This window comes from Zingiber officinale, chromosome 4B (assembly GCF_018446385.1).
Source record: "Zingiber officinale cultivar Zhangliang chromosome 4B, Zo_v1.1, whole genome shotgun sequence".
NCBI lineage: Eukaryota > Viridiplantae > Streptophyta > Magnoliopsida > Zingiberales > Zingiberaceae > Zingiber > Zingiber officinale.
Window position 1 is genome coordinate 589,544 of NC_055993.1, and position 16,507 is coordinate 606,050.

Below are 16,507 nucleotides of genomic sequence, written 5' to 3' on the forward strand. Positions count from 1 at the left end.
ATTTTTCATGGGACAGGAAAATGTTATGATACCCCCTTAGAGTTTATAAAAGTGGCGGCCTGGGATTATATAAGAAACGAGGGCTGCGTAGGAAAATAAGGGAAAAGACAAAATCCGGGGGGATATTGCAAAATTTCTCCGACGTGCAACGAGGGTTAATCACACCGACACGCGGCTGACGGAGCCAAGACGTCCACTTCCCGAGTCCCCACACGACCCGTTTCCCTTTTTTTTTTTTATTTTCTGTTGTACGAGATGATTATGTATAATTTTTGAGTGAGTATTTATAAAATGTATTAACAGTAGTGAAATAAAATTAATTTTAAAATGAAAAATAGGATAAGAGACTGCTTCGATATTTATAAAACTGAAATACCTTTTTGGGAAAGGAAAGTCTTTTTAATTTTTACCTTTATTTAATTGGATTGTAGTGAATTGAATTTGTTTTTCTTCTTCCTCGAAATCAACGTGCTACCTAACTGGGCCATGGAAGTCAAGCAACTCCACTACCAACTCTCTTAACTTATTTAGGTCTGTGATGGGGAGAGTTCGGCTTGACTTGAGGCGACAAAGTCCGAGGTGAAAACATAAAGAGAGAATTTTTATTGCATCCCTATAAATTACTCTATTGGGTGTTTTTGTTAATAGTAAAATTACAAAGGATATTTTGATAAAACTCATAAGCATAAGCATGCTGCATAAGGGTACAAAAATAATAGTAATAATAATTTTTATTATTATACTTAAGAAGTCATTTATTCTAATTTAGTTTTAGAATAAATCGAATTGGAATAAGTCGATTCTTGTCAATTTGAGATGTAGATTATGATACAAAATGTAAGATTTTAAGTTATATATTACATAAAATCAATTTTACTTTTTTTTAAAGAGAAACTCTACTAGTTTTTATATTTACTTTGATGATCAATAAAAAATTTTTATAAAATCGAATTAATCATTATAGGATTAGTCGATAATGATTCTCCAAATCCAGGTTCAAGTCAGTCACGAACAGGGGCCTGTGTGCTACTGCTAGGAGCTAAGACATAAGTTGTGAGACGAGCACTTTTGCTCCATTTCAATTCCTCTTCAGTGCTACTGTGTTCATCTACAGTTCGTGGATGGATTGCAAAACTGATCATACTTGATCAGGTCAAGAAAGATTAGCTTTCAATTGAACAATTAATCGATTGTGAGAACCTTCTCTAAGGTCTATCATCAGCAACTAATCAGAGGAATCAACATTTGCAACTTTGCTCCCACGTCTTAAAGAAATATCTGTATGGTTGGTTATCAGAATTTTTAATTTACTAATTAGTTAGGAATTTATAATTTATTGGTTATTTTTTATTTTGATTTATTTCATTTATTCAATTTAATTGAATAAAAAATTTTAAAATTAAAATCAAGTTAATTATATAATTAATTTTTTAAAAAATGGAATTCTGAAATAATTACATTAAAATTTTAAATTCGAACAAACTCTGCTCACCCTAAGTGATTGCAATTTAAAGAACAACACATTTAAGTTACTGACAGATGTAATTTATTCAGCGTCTTAAAGAGTGATGCCATCTGTCCTGTCACATAGCTTTAGAAATAGTTCTAACGCATTAGCTGGAAACAGGTATGATGGCAAGTGAAAATGCAAAATATAACATAAATACCTTTTTTTTTTTTTCAGAATTTGACATATTTATACCGTAGATCAAACAATTTTAATATAAAAAATACATAATTCATATGTGACAAAAGATGAATACGTTCATCTTCATCGTCCTTATCAATCCATCTCAGGACCAATACAGAGGAGATAATCATAAACAACTACTAACTTTTGAAATAATGACTAATATATGAGGGAGATAATTATGAATAAATAGATGGACAACATGTGTCATACACAGATTAATGTCTAAGATTTAAATTTTTGATTCAGACTGGAGCTACGAATTAAGATTCAAATAATATAATTCTAGTATCATACTTTATCCGGCGGTAAGAACAGAGGATCCCGTTCTGTGGAGTCAACGCCACGTGAGAGTCAAAAGGGCAGATGGCCAGCCGGAGAGAGATGGGTCGACCAGCCGGCCGGCCGACTGGTGTCTAGTTGATGGTTAAAGGCACCCTGGCGAAAGTCAGGGTTTCGGCGCTCATCGATCAATATCACAGAGCCGAGCGAATGGCACGCTCGGCCGAATACATGAGGTAGCCTACTGCTAACAATCCCCATAAAGCACATGATTGAGAATCTCCTAAGTAAACCACCATATATGTCCGGCCGGATGTCAGCGGAGGCTGGCCGGCCGGCCGGACGCCCGGCAGGGAGTAAAGGCAAAAGGACAAGGGACATCTTTTTCTGACAGCGGGCATATGCTGCGTTCAGACCATACTCAAAATCCTATGACAGAAGGATCCGCTGTCCCATCAGAGACGTGCTCAAACTGTAGCAGTATGGGTCAGGTAAGCTCTTCTGACAAGCCCATACCGGGGTATGGATAGGGACACGTATGCACCTCGGTACATGTGTCCGAGCCTCTTCATAGCTCTATATAAAGGGTCCTCGCCCTTCGTCGGAGGTACGCATTCTACAAGTTTTGGAGCCACTTTCTTGTTATTGAGCTTTGCTTGACTTGAGCATCGGAGGGTCGCCGCCGTGAACCCCTTCCCGGCCCGACTTCTGTGCAGGTTCACCGGAGGCCCGTGCGATCAGTCAGAGATCTACGTCAGCAACCCGGAGAGCGCCACGTGCCCAGCGTCCATTGATTCAGCATTCGGACAGGATCAATTTGGCGCCGTCTGTGGGAACGCTCCTGCCTCCGATCGGAAGCAATGGACGAAGCTGGACGACAGCACTCGGTGATGCTCTCCACGGAGGAACTCGACGTGTTGATCGAGACAAGAGTTGCCAAGCTTATGGAACAGAGACAAAAGTCACAAGCTGAGCGGGCAGAGCAGCAAGCAACATCAGCATTAGGCGGCCGAGCGGAAGACCGTCGAGCTCCGACGTTAAAAATCGAGAGATGAGCCGGCGTCTATAAACCCGCCGAGCGGAAGACCGTCGAGCTCCGACGTTAAATATCGAGAGACGAGCCGGCGTCTATAAATCATCCGAGCGGAAGACCGTCGAGCTCCGGCGTTAAAAATCGAGAGACGAGCCGGCATCTATAAGCCCCCGAGCTAAAGAGGCCGACAAAAGGGGCCGCAAATGTCCAAGAAGCTCGCCATCAATATCGTTTAAACAGCTCTACGTTCCGCTCGGCCCAATACCCAAAGGCACTTTATTATCTAGCGAACGATCTCTGCTATCAGAACGGAATGTGGCGTTTTCGGAATATTACATATTTAGCCGAGCGGAAGGATCGCGCTGAATATTTCGCAAACATCCCTTTCAAATACTAGAAATGTGATAAAAGGCGAGTGGACAACATACCCATTGGCTGGCAAGAGGACAAAGTAAAAGAAAGGAAAACATTGCATTAAAAATAAAATGTTAGGCCGAGTGACTTAAGTACAAAAAGGATCATTTTTTGGCCGAGCGGCCTAGTTACATGTAGACTCCTACTCTATGTAGTCATAAAGTGTTGTGGGGATGTTGTTGAGAAGAGCCGCTTGATCTGCGGCCGGGATAACAGCGGACTCGGGAAGATGCCCCTTTGACTTCAGATACGTGGTGGTGGCGGTCATAGCCAGGTCGAAGGCCGTGTACATCCGCTCACAGACTTTCTCCGAAAATTCGGGCGAGCGGATGTAGCTCTGTCTTAGGGCAGCAACTCGACTCGACTCGACCTCTTGATATTCTTTGAGAGCCGCCTGGGAGGCAGTAAGGGCCTCATTCAGATTTTGAAGCTTTTCCGCGTCGGTCGATCGGCCCGCCTTCTCCCTATCAAGCTGCTCCATCAGCTCCTTTACCTTCAGCTCCAGGCCCCGAGCCTCCACGTTCTTTTTCTCCAGATCGGAGATTGCCGTGTTTTTGCGAGTGGTGGCCAGGGTTTTTTTTATGTCGAGTGACTTGACTTGTCGCTCGGACTCGGCCAGGGCATGGGCCTGATCGGCCGTCTTCTTCTGCTCGGCCGCCAACAGATCTTGAGCTTTCTTCAGCTCCTTTTGCAGCTCAGAATATGAAGGGCCTTGAGGGCCGGACGGACCAACCGCCGCCTTCAGTTGCCTTAGTTCTTCATCTACTAAGGCCAGGCGGTTGGAGACAGCAATCTCCTCCACCCATCTCTGACAAAAGAAAGAAGTTGTTATTGGCCGATCGGAAGGAATGCACACAAAACTCGGAGAAAATAAACTTACCCCCGTGGCCTGCTGCATATGACTATTGGCCAAATTCCGGAGAGGGATGAGAGCGACGCGTGCTCGAGCGTCGGCCCACATCTCAGCTAGTGGGCCCTTCAGAGTGATGGTGTGTTCGAGCGCTGTCGGTTGGTCGGCCTCTGGCAGCAGCTCTTCAGTTGGAAGATGAAGAGTGACTCGTATTGTGCGGCCATAACCTGGGGTCGTCCGACCGGCATCCGGTAGAGGATCAGAGGCCGGCGCCGAAAACTGAGAGTGGATGGTTGAACGCCTGACTTGACGAGCGGGTGGAAGGGTGCTGACCGGAGTAGCCTCAATTGGAGCAGCCGGCTTGTCCCATTCAGAAGCCGTCCGGTCGGACGAAATGGCTTCGACCTCTGGCGCCTTGCCCCGAGCAGTCGCAGTGACCCGCTCGGATGGTTGGACCGCGGAGGTAGCCGACCGCAGGGGAGTCTCCACTCGGCGTCTCTTTTGTAGAGGTTGTGACTCCTCCCGAGCGGAACCTTCCTCAGGGACAGTGGGTCCTCCGCTAGGGGTGGCTCCGCTGGCCACGTTCTGTTGAGAAGCCTGAGCGGCCGACTCAGCCTGAGTCCCGCTTTCTCCTTCATGGGATCCGACCGGCTGGATACCAAGCGCTTCCATTTCTTTGGCCGCCGCGGCTTCGAGCGCCGCCGCCTTTCTCTTCAAAATGCCGGGCATTACCGACTCCATAACGATGTCCGCTGCAAAGGAAAGAAGAGAAATCAGTTAGCAATCAAAGCATATGCCCAAGTAAAATTCTTACCGAAGCCGGTCGGAAGAGGAGTCCGTATTGGACTCAGGCCGAAGATGTACATCACTCCTTTGTGAAGAAGCCTATTGATGTCAAGACGTAGACCGGCTAGCATATTTGAGCATGAAGTTATTCCGGTCAGGTCTTGAACTTCTTCAGCTCAGGAGTGGGAGGTAGGTCGACCTCCCACTTGGTCCGAAAATTTGCCTGATAGGGCATACGAATATAGAAAAAATACTCCTTCCAATGTTTATTGGAAGAAGGCAGTTTGTTGAAGAAGACTAAGCCGGGCCGAGCTTGAAACATGAAGGTGCCCGGCTCGGACTGCTTGGGATAATAGAAATAGAAAAAGACCTCCGGTCGGAGGAGGATGTTGTGGATCTTGAACAAAACAACAACACCACAAAGAAGACGAAAGGTGTTGGGTACTAGACTGCCGAGCGGCACACCGAAAAAATTACAAACATCTATAATGAAGGGATGTACAGGGAAACGCAGACCGGTAGTAAACTGGTCGCGGAAGACACAGAAAGTGCCGCGCGGCGGCCTGTGCGGCCGAGCGGAGGGACCAGCTAAAAGAAGTTCAAAATCAGCGGGAATGTCAAAATTATCGGTCAGAATATCAAAGTCACGCTGGTCGAATCGTGACTGCATGGTAGTGTACCATGGGGCGAGAGACTGGTCTTCGGGATGAGAAGAACTAGCCATGGTCCGAGCGGATGAAACCAAAAAAGATGACGGGACAAAAACAAGAAGAGGGCACCGGAACAGTACCCCGGGGATGAAAACTGGGGAGAGAAATGTAAAGAAAGCACCGGAAACAAGAAAGAAAGGAGGATAGCCTTACAAGAAAAAGGAGGATCGAAGGAAGAACACCGGGGATTGCCGGGAACAGGAGACACGATCGCCGGAGCTGTAAAATGCGAGGGACAACCAGGGGCACGCGAATGGAGAAGTGAGGCGACGGAAGAGAAAACGAAGGCTTTATAGGGTAAAGGCCGGACGGCCTCCACCGTTGGATCCAGGTCACGGGAATCAAAGCCGCATCGCGCCGTCCATTTCGAACCGCCACCATCCCGTCAAAGCACCACGCTGCCGCCGCCGTATGATGACGACGGTGTGCCACGTGGCATTCCGCCATTTGAAGCATTTAATGTGCACATGCTCAACCTTAATGTCGAAGATTGGCGCAGAGTACGAGGAGGTTAAAGAGATGTTGCTGCGGAATAATCTTTTCAGGCCATCCATGCGGTAGGCCGAGCGGAGGATAAAGGCACGAAGGTGTCGCCCGGCTAGACTCGTGGTCCAGTCAGTCGGACACCTTTCTGTGGAGTCAACGCCACATGGGAGTCAAAAGGACAGGTGGCCGGCCGGAGAGAGATGGGTCGACCGGCCAGCCGGCCGGCCGGTGTTTAGTTGATGGTTAAAGGCACCCTGGCGAGAAGTCAGGGTTCCGGCGCTCATCGGTCAATATCACAGAGCCGAGCGGATGGCACGCTCGGCCGAATACATGAGATAGCCTACTGCTAACAGTCCTCATAAAGCACATGATTGAGAATCTCCTAAGTAAACCACCATATATATTCGGCCGGATGTAGGCGGAGGCTGGCCGGCCGGACGCCCGGCAGGGAGTAAAGGCAAAAGGACAAGGGACATCTTTTTCTGACAGCGGGCATGTGCTGCGTTCAGGCCATACTCAAAATCCTATGACAGAAGGATCCGCTGTCCCATCAGAGACGTGCTCAAACTATAGCAGTATGGAGTCAGGTAAGCTCTTCTGACAAGCCCATACCGGGGTATGGATAGAGGGCACGTATGCACCTCGGTACATGTGCCCGAGCCTCTTCATAGCTCTATATAAAGGGTCCTCGCCCTTCGTCGGAGGTACGCATTCTACAAGTTTTGGAGCCACTTTCTTGTTATCGAGCTTTGCCTGACTTGAGCGTTGGAGGGTCGTCGCCGGGAACCCCTTCCCGGCCCGACTTCTGTGCAGGTTCACCGGAGGCCCGTGCGATCCGTCAGAGATCTACGTCAGCAACCCGGAGAGCGCCACGTACCCAGCGTCCATTGATTCAGCATTCGGACAAGATCATACCATACGGTACTCATTTCGATATCTTTTAATTTTAAAATATATATATATTAATTTTATTTATATTTAATTATTAATATACTTACATATATTTGTAAGTATTGAATTCATATTTCAATATTTTATAAAATAATACCTATTAATTTTTTATAAAAGATATTTCGAAAAATAAATAATTTTTAAAATTCAAAATTAAAAAATTATTTGAAACACTCAAAAGATAATTATAAAATTATCTGAAGATGTTAAATTATTTTTTTGAATATATTTATAAATTTTTTATTTTAAAAAAAATATTTGAAAGGTTTACAAATTATATTTTATTTATTTTTAAAATAATTTTAAATTGACATTAGAATTTTAATATATATTTAAAAAATATTTTTATAAATAATTTATTAATTTCATTTTTAAAAATATATTAATATTTTATAACTATTATTATTAATACATTATATTTATAATTATTATATATATAAACGGTTATATAATCATTAATGATTTATTTATAATAAAATTATTTATGAAAAAAATAATTGTGACAGCTGATACAAGTGTCGTGATTCCACTTCCACAGAGGTTGTGGTGGACTCGCGACACCCTCTTTACCTTCGCAATGGATGACGGTACCCTTTGTGCTCCTCGGAGGGCTGTCACGGGGTCACAGCACCCTTCGTGCCCTTGAGGACAAGGGACGTGAGGTCGCGAGAGACTCCGCTGCCTTTGAAGAAATTCATCACGAGGAATAATGACTCTTGTATTTGCATTCGGTTTTCTATCGTAGCTTAAAGATGATGCATCATTTGGTTTCGTTTAGATGCATCGCTGTTGCTTTCAAGATTTACGAGCGACACAAAGCCTTAAGCTGGTCCCTGCATGCCACAATAAATACAATACAATGTATCGACGTTTCACCTAATTCAAATCGCAAACTGTCATAGAAATTCTTCCTAAACACTAGGACTATTTAGGCATATAAAAAAAATTGGAAAACATGCTATGCAAAACAATCATGCAGAAAAAAAAAATTGTTATTGCTTAGCAATCCAACAGTTTGATCCATAAACTCTTAGTTTTTTTTTTTTTTTTTTTTTTTTTTTTTTTGCCTTAGAGACTCCAAAAGCTTAATTGGCTCCATTTCACCAGTCCGTATATACCAACCATGTGCCCAGTTGTTCACATTCTATCAAAATCTTATATCACTACAAGAAAACAAGGCTTTAGAGACGAAAAAATCTGTCCCTGAAAATCATTTTTCCGTCTCTAAAGAAAGTTTGAGACGGAATATTCCGTCTCAAAAATCCGTTAGTGAAAGCCCCGTAACTAATTTTTAAACGGAAATATTTCGTCTTTAATTTTAGAAACGGATGAAAAAACTGTTTATAAATCTGTTTTCAAATTAACAAAATAAAATTAATTTCAAATGTAAATTTTGTCTCTAATTTTGTTTTAAATCTGTTATTAATCTTGTTTATAAATCAGTTTACAATTCTATTTATAAATCTGTATATAATTTTATTTTTAAATTTATCATTAAATATTATTATATTATATTTTTATATTTTCATCAATATATTTAATAATTCTTCATTTCAAATAAATTAAAAATTATTAAAAAGAAATAACTTCTAATTCCAAATGTATTATACAATTAACATTAAAATAAATAAATATTTACATTACCCAAACAAATTTGACCAATAATCAAACTATAAAAACTAAATTTTCCTAGATATAAATGATTTGTACATTCCATTTCTTGAATCATTTTCGAATCATCTCCTGAGATTTTCTTCCCTCTGCCTACTTTCTGTAATAACAAGTTTTTTTTCCTTTTCAATATTTTGTTCCTCCATCCTCGAGCTAATAGCATCCATGCCTTCATTGCTCTCCCTGTCTTCGAATTTCATGAGATAAATTGCTTCTCTTGTACAGATTAATGAACCAACCAATTTTATTGAGAAAATCTAACAAATCAAAATATGAAACGAGTAAGTCTTACAATATCAGAATTTTTAATACAAAATAAATTAAAATTATACAAAAGTCATAATCAGTATCAATGATCACCCACTAATTAGTCCATAGTTGTTAATGCTAAAGAATTAACAAGGGAGTTTGGATTTTGGATTCTAAGACTAAGATTTGAAATAGCAAAGCAAGTATAAAATCAAACCTAATGAATAAAATACAATGTAAGAATTGAGAGTTAAGTCTAACCTAACTACAATTGCAGAAAATAAAAGTCAACATAAAGTAATTAACGAAACTAAGCATGGAATAAAACCTAGAGCATTAAAGAAACCTAATCTAACTTAACCTAATTGAATTTAAATGAAGACAAAAAACTTAACAATTGAAAGAGCAATACAAAGCAAGAGTTAAGTAAACTAAGATGTATCAGATTGAACCTAATTATTGAAAGAGACATTTCACCGAACACACGACATGCAGGAATTAGAACCTAACTACGGAACATTTTATCAAACAAGTTGGGTGCATGAAACAATTAAAGTTAAGTGCGTGCAATCTAATTAAGGGAGATCAAGTTTGATATAAGCATTCAATAAGAAACATAACACACATCCAACATGATAAAAGAAACAACCCAATAAATCTAATCAGGTTTAGATTATTACCCTTATTAGCAGTTTGTGGCTCTTTCGATGATGGTAAATCTGTCCAACAACCCTCACTGCCTCAGAATTCACTGATACACAACATTGGCACAAATCCAGGCACAAATGGGGTCACCGCAGCAATGGATCTGTAATCCAGAAGATGTCAATCTGTTGATAAGCTGTGACGGCTGTTAAACAGGGAATAGGAATAGAGATGACAACATCTCATACCTCCTTGTGGCTGACCAGATGGCCACGGCACAATTGAAGGGGGCAACGTGTGGTAACCCCTTGCAACTGCTGATACGCGGAAGAACAACCCTACTCTCCTGTGTACTTAGCTCTCCGACGGTGGCAGATGGAAGAGGAAGAAGTGGCAGCCAGTGAAAGAGATGGCGGCGACGCTAGCCACCCAAATTGCAGGTATTGTGGTTGGATGCGATGACGCCGGCTACATCTAGGGCAGAGATGCAAGGGGAAAATGTAGAAGAGGACGGGCCGCCTGATAGCCCAGAGAGCTTGGTGTTGGTGAGGGTCGCGGAGAGAAGGACTGCTGTCGGCGGTGCTCTCGTGACAATCGGCGCGGTGAGGACCTCCGCGACGTGGAGACGATGGCAGAGGAGGGAAGATGACGCGGAAGAAGAAAAAGGGGTGCCGGTTGGAGAAGATGAGGAGAAGAAGAAGAGCAGAGAGTAAACGGCGCGAGAGAGGAGGAATAATCGGGGCGGCGATGAGATAAGGTGAGCAAGGGTTCGGCGATTAGGGAGGAGTAGGGCACGGTGACGAATTATAACCAAAATTGATTAATTAAATTAGAAAAATTAGGTTTATTTTAATTAAAGCCTAAGTAATTTCTTTTATCAACTCCTACTAAATTGGATATTCTAAATACGCATTTCTCAAGCCCGCAAATATATCCCCTCTAATTACGCCTTACGAGTTTCGAAAAAAAATCTTAAAAATTTCTAAAATTCTGTTAAGATTATTCCCCAATTAAATCTTATTATTTAATTATTATTATTATTATTTTATTACCGTAATTTATAATAAAAGTGCACAATTATTAATAAAAATTAATAAAAATAACAAGAATTCAGGGACGGTAGGATGGACGACCTCACGATCGCATGAGGGGGCTAATTGAAAAGGTCGCGAATCTTGCGACCTTGAGAAGCAACTGTAGGCAACCTCAAATGGTTGCGACCGACCTCACAAACGTCCGACCTCGCAGCTGCGAACGACCTTGCTGCCGTATGAGATGGCCACCAAGCACGAGAAAAAAAAAATCAAAGGAGAGGGAAAACGAATTTGTACCTGCTCTGATAAAGCCAAAGCCAAAGCCAAAGCCAAAGCCAAATTAGGACGAGGAGAAAGGGTTAGAAAATCTAATTCATATCTATTTTTATTTATAAAAGGTTATATGTAATTTCATATTAAATTTGGTTTAAATTCTTTCTTAAAATTTTTTCATATATTATATTTTATCAAAGTGAACATATTTATAAGTTCATGTCTCTGATTTATATAAATATAAAACAGATTTTATTTTCATTTAAAATTTTCATTAAATATAAAACAGATTTTATTTTTATTTAAAATTTCATTAAATGTTTAAACGGTCACAAATTCCGTTTATAATCCATATTTATTTTTTAAATAAAATTTATACATAGCTTCGTATCAAAATTTGTTTTAAATTTCTTTTCAAATATTATATTTCATTAAAGTTAAACAAATTAATTATTATGTAATAAATCTATATCTGATTTATATAAATTCGAAATAGATTTTATTTTCATTTTAACTTTTAATTAATTTATAAACCAAATTTGTCACAGAAGTTATACCGTCTCAAATTTTATAATTCATATTTATTTTTGTTTATAAAAATTTATATGTAATTTCATTTTAAATTTGTTTTAGGTCTTATTTTTTAAAATATATATATAATTTACTAAAATGAAACGAATTAATAATTCCGTATTAAATCTGTCTCTGATTTATATAAATCTGAAACAGATTTTATTTCTGTTTTAACTTTTAATTAATTTATAAACAAAATTTGTCACAGAAATTATACTGTCTCAAATTCTGTTTATAATTCATATTTATTTTTGTTTATAAAAATTTATATGTAATTTTGTTTCAAAATTGTTTTAAATTCTGTCTTAAATTTTTAAAAAATATATATTATTTACTAAAATCAAACGGATTAATAATTCTGTATTAAATCTGTCTCTGATTTATATAAATCTGAAACAGATTTTATTTTCGTTTTAAAAATCCGTTTCTGAAGCCCTGTTTTTTTGTAGTGTATGTTCTTATGCACGTGCTTGAAAACTTCCCAGATCTAAAAGACTCAAATATTCTTAGATCACAAAAGACTAGCTTCAGAAATACTACCATGTAAGTTCTTAAAAGTTAAATAACAAATAAACAGGGATTAAGTGCCCTGCGGCGATAAGAAGAGTCTAGCTAGCGCAAGTCAATTATCACGGTGAAATAAAGTCAAAGCTAGAGTTCAACGCGTAAAGATAAGCAAGGTACAATCAGTGTGGCTGCCTAGGCCGGTCGGAGGGATTATGGTCTGGTCGGCCAAATGGTCGACAACCGATGCTCTAATTAATTGACCCGTCGAATGCCCCAGGAGCCCGTGCCGAACAAGCTTGTAATACGGGCCGATCGGGGCATCTGATCGGCTCTGGGTATGACGTTGACATTGTACTCATAAACGGGTCGTCCGATCGACACAAGGAATAATACTACGCAGGAGGGAAAGACAATTAATAAGTGGAAGAAAAAACAAAAGGGATTAAGGGAACACGACATCTGTTAATAAATGTGTAGAAAACAAGACAAAGATGTCTTCAATTTGCCATTAAACTATACCATTAAATTGTTGTTTCCGGTAAATTCCGGAATATGCAAACTGATCGTCGAGGCTAGTGTTCGACACTATCTCCGTAAACGATATTGCTCCGCTACGGTGCTTAACGGATTATTGCAATTCGTTCCCAAGATACAACGACGACAATCGTCTCGGAATCGTAGCACTCCGACTTCCGAGACCAGCGAACCTTCTCGTAGGCTTCTTGGACTCTTGAATGCACAAGATGAGTGAGTGAATACATAGTGATAGTTTTATTCTTCGTCGCCGTAAATAGGAATATTGAAAATAGAATTTTTTTTTATTTGAAAAAAATGTAATGGGCGAACGACGGGAATTGAACCCGCGCATGGTGGATTCACAATCCACTGCCTTGATCCACTTGGCTACATCCGCCCCTTTTCTAGCTAAAGGATTTTCTCTTTTTTCCATTCATCATTATTGTATTTATTCTGACCTCCATACTTAACTTAGATCGAGATATTGGACATAGAATGCTAATCTTTAAAATAAAAAATGTAAAAAAAAGTGCGCCTACAAAGCGCCCATTGCGCACGTGGCGGGCTCACAGGTGCGAGCACCTGCTCGCCCCTGAGCAGAGAGTACCTGGTACTTTTCTGAGTTAACTCCAATAACTCAACATCATTAATAAGTAAGGAATGCACATCGGAAATTTCCGATGTGGGACTATTCTCCCTTGCATTTTCTTAATGAATAACCAACGTTATTTTGGGCCGACTTTGAACATTAATTTCTCATTCACCCTTAATCGGTTTTGAGCAAATTAATAGTCTAAATCTATCTACGCGAAACGTAGATTTCAATTTTGAAGTCAATTACGACTTTCAACAATTGATGGCTTCCGATTTTTTCCTCCTCAAAATCGTATTGGTCCATTTAGGCCCCAATATCCAACAATCCCCCACATGAATGGAAATTAATGTAATGCGTGTATGCATGCTGACACTTTACAAGAGTCCAATCGATAAGTCACTGCATCGGGAGAGGTAGCTTGTGGCTTTGAACCTTCCGTAGTGGAATGCTATCGAGTATACTAGGCTGCGCAGTGAACGTGATGTCTTGAACTGCTCAGCTGTTTGTGTATACTAAGACAATAACACCCACACAGAGACCTATCTCACCTACTTTAGGTTCTCATGGTTGGTTCCGTTTTGGCCATGGACACCATCTTGGATTCATGAGTGTTTCATTGAAGCGGCCTGTCTTCACACTCACATAGGTGACACTTCTATCAAGAGTATCCTACCATACTCCACCTTATAAGGTATAGAAGTCACTAAAAGCATAAGCTTAACCTCACTACATGAGGTAGGATAGCACAAATTCATCCTAGGATTGGGATAGAGATAAACTATCTCCTGTGCTGAACCACAACTTCTGAAACTTTGTTGTCCCATTGAACCAAGATCTTGGGATCTCCAGTCAACAAGGTTGGGTTTTCCACTTCAGTCGTTTTCAGTTGTAGATTTTTTAATCCCATTCCTCTTGATGAGCAGTATACTTGATCTCGACTCAACCCTTTCGTAAGAGGATCTGCCAAATTATCTTTGGACTTAACATAGTCGATTACAATCACTTCATTCGAGATCAACTGCCTAATGGTATTATGTCTACGACGTATATGTCTTGACTTCCCATTATACATACTACTCTGTGCCCTTCCAATCGCCGATTGACTATCACAGTGGATCAGTACGGTTGGTCCCAACTCGGAATATCTTCCAAGAAGTTCGCAGCCATTCAACTTCCTCACCTGCTTTGTCTAGTGCTATAAACTCGGATTCCATAGTTGACCGAGCAATGCACGTCTGCTTAGTGGATTTCAAGATACTGCTCCCCCACCGATCGTGAATACATATCCACTAGTGGATTTGAAGTCTTTGTATCGATATCCAATTAGCATCACAATATCCCTCCAACACACGGGATATTTTCCATAATGTAATCCATAGTTCATAGTATATTTCAAATATCTAAGAACTCGCATCAATGCCTTCCAATGGGCGTCGTTTGGATTACTGGTGAAACGACTCAGCTTGTTGACCGTACAGGCAATATCCGGACGTGTGCAGTTTGTAAGATACATCAAACTGCCTATTATCCGAGAGTATTCCAACTGCGATATGGTCTCACCATGGTTTTTCGCTAAGTGTTAACTTAGATACATAGGTGTTTTTACAGTAGAAAGATCGTACGCATTGAATCTTTTCAATACTGATTCTACATAATGGGATTGTGTTAGAACTATCCCCTCTGATGTCCTGAGAATTTTAATTCCCAATATAACATCTGCTTGACCCATATCTTTCATATCGAAATTTTTGGTCAGCATTTTCTTTGTAGTCATGATTACATCATGATTACTGCCCATTATTAGCATGTCGTCTACATACAGACAGACGATTATATAGCCTTTGGGTGTGTCTTTGACATAAATGCATTTGTCACATTCATTTATTCTGAATTCGTTTGACAGCATTACTTTGTCAAATTTTTCGTGCCATTGTTTAGGCGCTTGCTTAAGTCCGTATAACGACTTAACAAGTCGACACACCTTTTTCTCATTTCTTGGAGCTATGAACCCTTCGGGTTGCTCCATATAAATTTCTTCTTCCAACTCACCATTTAAGAACGCAGTCTTAACATCCATTTGATGTATTTCAAGGTCATACAGTGCTGCAATGGCCATTAGCACTCGTATGGACGTAATCCTTGTCACCGGTGAGTAGGTGTCGAAGTAATTAAGGCCTTCCTCTTGCTTGTACCCTTTGGCTACAAGTCTGGCCTTATACTTGTCAATTGATCCATCAGCTTTATACTTGCATTTTAGTATCCACTTACAACCTAATGGTTTATTACCAGAAGGAAGGTCTACTAATTCCCAAGTATGATTATTCATGATAGACTCAATCTCACTATTGACAGCTTCTTTCCACATTGGAGCATCGGGACTAGAGAGAGCCTCACTTAATGTTCTTGGTTCCATTTCTGACATGAAAGTCATGAAATCTGGCCCGAACGATTTCTCAACTCTAGCCCGTTTGCTACGACGTGGCTCTTTGTTTTGATCGTCAATAGTTCTTTTATAACAGCTAAGTTCGGTAACGACATTCTCGTTTGAACTTCCGTTGTTATCATTTTCAACATTTCCCTTCTTATTTGGGAATACGTTTTCAAAGAATATTGCATTCCGAGATTCTATGGTTGTTCCCACATGAATATCAGGAATGTCTGATTTGTGAACTAGGAAACGATATGCACTACTATTATGGGCATATCCGACAAATACCGCATCGAACGTTTTAGGTCCGATCTTTACTTGCTTTGGTTTAGGTACTTGACCTTTGCCAAGCACCCCCACACTTTCAGGTATTTGTACGATGGCTCGCGGCCTTTCCATAGTTCATAAGGAGTTTTATCACTTTTCTTATGAGGGATTTTGTTGAGAATGTGATTTGCCGATAATATTGCTTCCCCCCACAAGTTTTGAGGTAAGCCTGAATTTATCAACAAGGCATTCATCATCTCTTTTAGTGTCCGATTTTTACGTTCGGCAACACCGTTCGATTGAGGTGAGTAAGGTGCCGTTGTTTGATGAATAATGCCAGATTCTGAACAAAATTCATTAAACGGTGCACCATATTCTCCACCTCTATCGCTACGAATTATTTTAATTCGTTTGTCAAGTTGATTTTCAACTTCTGTTTTATAAGTTCTAAATGCCTCTAGGGCTTCGTCTTACTTCTTAAAAGAAAGACATAACAGAACTTTGTGCAGTCATCGATAAAAGTAATAAAATACTTTTTACCTCCTCT